Genomic DNA, 3,947 nt, shown 5'->3' on the forward strand with positions numbered 1-3,947 from the left:
ATCGGTCATCCTCCCACCTGACATCTCTACCTTCCTTTAGGCTTGGGGTCCTCTCTGTGAGACTGTCCATTAGGGTGCCCTGTTCTCTTTTGGCCAAGCTAGGCACATAAGACCACATGAAGCTAGTTTGATGGTTTCTACTATACACTGACCACGAGGATGGAAGCTGTCTGAGTTGGTTCTGCGTAGCTGTTGTCCACTAAGGAAGTGGGTCCTATTTCCTGCGACCTGGTTCTGATGGCCCCTGACTCTTCCCACCCTGACACCTACGGGGCTGCTCTCTCTTCAATTCTGTGTACTTCTTTTTTCCTGATAATTTCTCTTTTGACTAAAGTTAGTTCTTGTTGGTTTCTGTTACCAGCAAATAGAATCCTGATTCGTTTTTATGTTATTCTAATATAAATATAATATTTATATTATATTATTTGTTTTTCTGGAATTTCAGTTGGATGGAAACTGAAGGATTGACTTGAAATGCAATCCGATGGAGATCTGAGAGGCTGGCCGAGGTCTTTTATTGTATTGCTTTCTCATGTGCTTAAAGTGCTCAAAAGAACTGTCAACTGGAGACCAAAACTGCTTTCTTCCTGCATCATCTCCTGATCATAACATTTAAGTGAATACATAAAAAGATTATTTTTCATTAAGGATTTGTAAGTCCACCCCCCGTAAACTGGCATTCTACTTGAAAACTTTGGACACCTCAGGCCCAAAGAGTCTGAAATAAGGTTCTTAGTTTCCCCAACTTTGTCCCTTAGGAACCTAAACAAAGGAGAGTCTGTATGTCCATACTATTGTGATTTCTCACCTGGCATCCTTACTGCAAAATGCCACCCTCTAGAACACGTCAGGGTCATGTTCTTCTAGAAGCTTCCAAAAGCTTCTATCATTTCTCCATCTACCCATCACTTTTCTCCATTAAAACTGCGATTTTTTGGTATCTATTAGAATTTTTATTTAAAAGACTTATCCCAACCAGTCATTAAAAACCAAGTATTGGGGCTGGAGAGATGGCTCAGTGGTTAAGAACACTGGTTGTTCTTGCAGAGGACCTGGGTTTGAATCCCAGCAGCCATATGGCAGCTAACAACTGTTTGTAACTCCAGTCCCAGGGGATCTGACAGCCTCTTTTTGACCTCCACAGGCATTGCATGACATGGGTGTACTTACCTACACACAGGCAATACAGACATACACATAAAATAAAAATAATAAATAAAATTAAAAAAAACCCAAGTTATGACAGACCTGAGGGATAGGGGCTGGAAACTACATCTCCTTCCCACCCACATGGACAGCAGTAGCGCATAAGGAGGGGCAGGAGAGGTGGCTGAGGTGAGACAGCAGCAGCAGCAATGGGGCACTGATGTCACAAAGCCACTCTGTCCTCTTCCAAACCCTGGTTGCAGCCCCTAGGGCTTGGGGAGGAAAAGAGGTAAATCCTACCCCAGGTCCCTCCTCCTCTCAGATGGCCTCAGTGGGGGCTCAGCCCATTTCTTCTGTCAGAAGACTAAGGCACATGGAGAGGAGGAAGTGGGAGAGGACACAGGAGAGGCAGGGCAATGGCGGGAGTGAAGGCAGCCCAGTCATGCCCACCCAAGGGGGAGGCAAGGAATTTGTACCATCGCACAGCATGTTGGAAGACAGGTGGAATTTAAGGTAAGAGGCTATGACAGGCCAGCAGGGCCCAAGATCTCAGTCACAGCCCGGCCAGTCACTGTGCTCAGAGTCATGCTCCAGCTCCATGCCCATGCACCTCACACCATCCAACAGCATGGGCATACCATGATACTTTGGTGCTGGTCCATGACACGTGCCTGCATCATTATATGCACACAGGAGCCTGTGTCACCCTTGAGGCCAGTAGCATCTTCTCTTTGAAGACACGCTCTTTGAGTAACTTTCAGGGATGGGGGTGACACTGGGGAGCTTGAGATGGAAGCTGTGGAGGGGTGCCTCATGGATGTCCTTGTTCAGCCTGTGCATGGGGGACATAGTGAAGGAAATCTTCTACCTGTGCAGGATCTTCGGGAGGCCAACCTTGACTAGAAAGCTGTTGTCACGCTCCTGAGTAACCATGACAACTGGGTCATACATCTTCTCCTAAAAGTGGGCATGGCTCTGGAAGCCTTCAGCATTGTGGCTGGCAGCAAAGCAGATGCTTTTGAAGGCTGCAGTCATGGGTGCCCTCCTTGCTACTGGGCAAGACACAGCTCCTGGTTGACACTGCCCCTCAAGCCCAGCAGCCTCTCATGCTCTAGAGACAGTGGCAGGAGCCTTGTGGGCATACCCCAAGACTAGGCCGGCTGAAGGGTCACAGCGGTGGCTGCGGCAGTGGCGATGGCCGGAACTAAGAAAGAGGACGAGAAAGAGAGCACCACACTCATGTAGCCTCCTAAAATTGCATTTTCAAATTTGAAAAACAGTGATAAAAATCAAACCCGGTCCTGGTACCCCCAAGTAGTTCCTGTTAACTTTTGGTGGGATTCCTTCCCGTCGCATCTTGTGTGATTTTACTAGCAGTGCACATGTATGTTTATTCTCATTCTTCAGTCAGCGTTACACAATAAATCATCATTATGCAATACGGCCCCTCAGGTGTCTTCTCAAGGGCTATTCCTCTAAGTGGCTATTCAATGTTGACTCAAGTCATTCTCCTGGGCATTCAGACATATTGAGCAAATATAAAACTACCCTGATTTGTATGCTCACGTTTTCCCTGGAAGACTAAGAATTTAGATAACTCTGAGACGTGCATTGGTGCGGAATTTATAAAGCATTGGTAGTACGTTTGGTTCTTCGACTCCTAGACACAGTGCTTTATCACAGCACAAATACCTAGATTCCCAGAGCTTGAGGAAGTTTGAAGAATCTGAGTTTGATGCTTGCCCATGAAAATGGGACAGGACAATAGGTTTCTTTGTGTGTGCACTCCCAGTCTGCAAGTTTGGTACTATTTTTTATAATTTGCCTTTAATTTCTACCTTTGGGTTTATTGGGTTTCATTTCTGGATCTTAATCCCTTTGGATTTCTTTCTGCTGCTTCTACGTTTCAGCAAAAAGCGATTGTGTTTGGGTTTCCACTCTTGGAGGGATATCCTTGGTCTGAAATGTTTTTATTTATTTTATTTTAAAGTTACAAAGACATTTCTAGTTATATTTGGTTTTGCAATTCATTCCTCCCTCTGTTTCACAAAAACCATAAAACCCACATTGTCTAAAAATGCTGTGTTGAGCAAAATGGATTCAGTCCTCCTTGGAGAGCAGGAAAGGATGGAGCCAGTGTGTGTTATAAACATTTCCAGGGGGATCGCCTCTTTTCCAGAACTGGCTTTAGTCAGAGGCTGCTGACCAGTTGTGTTATTTCAGTGGGGTCAGTGACTCTGGGTCCTCCTTGACCTTGATTCTGGAGGTCATGTGGGCATCTGCCCACATCATGGCCACATCCTCCCTGCCCTCAGCCTGGCGCCCTCTCTGCCTGCTGCTCTGGGCCCCTGCTGTTATTTTTGAAGGATCTGAGCCATTAAAAACCAAAATTTTGGAATCCTGAATGAACATTTCTAACATTCAACTCAGAGGCTTCCTGTCACGAAAGCACAGACTCAGTGAATTCTGACTGCTGTGAGATGCGAATCTTTCCTTTCTGGTTGGATTAAACATCTTCATTCTCGTGATTGCAACATCCGATCTTCCATGCCTCGAATCTGTAAATTCTCTGAGCAGTTTATTTTCAGCAGATTCTAAGATGTCTTTTGTTTTACAACCAAGAAAAACTCAAGTGGGAAGCAGAAGTTTTCTGGATTTTCCTTCCTTCCTTCCTTCCTTCCTTCCTTCCTTCCTTCCTTCCTTCCTTCCTTCCTTCCTCCTTCCTTCCTCCCTCCCCCTCCCCTTCCCTCCTCCTTCCTTCCTTCCTTCCTTCCTTCCTTCCCCATAATCTCCAAGCCTCC

At 45.8% G+C, this 3,947-nt stretch overlaps 1 pseudogene; it reads right to left on the reverse strand.

Annotated features, from left to right (window-relative positions):
• Positions 1-1,695: 1,695 nt before the first annotated feature.
• On the reverse strand, positions 1,696-2,160 carry LOC115069316 (annotated as a pseudogene).
• Positions 2,161-3,947: the final 1,787 nt, after the last annotated feature.

This window comes from Nannospalax galili, unplaced genomic scaffold (assembly GCF_000622305.1).
Source record: "Nannospalax galili isolate Female #2095 unplaced genomic scaffold, S.galili_v1.0 scaffold31, whole genome shotgun sequence".
NCBI classification, from domain to species: domain Eukaryota; kingdom Metazoa; phylum Chordata; class Mammalia; order Rodentia; family Spalacidae; genus Nannospalax; species Nannospalax galili.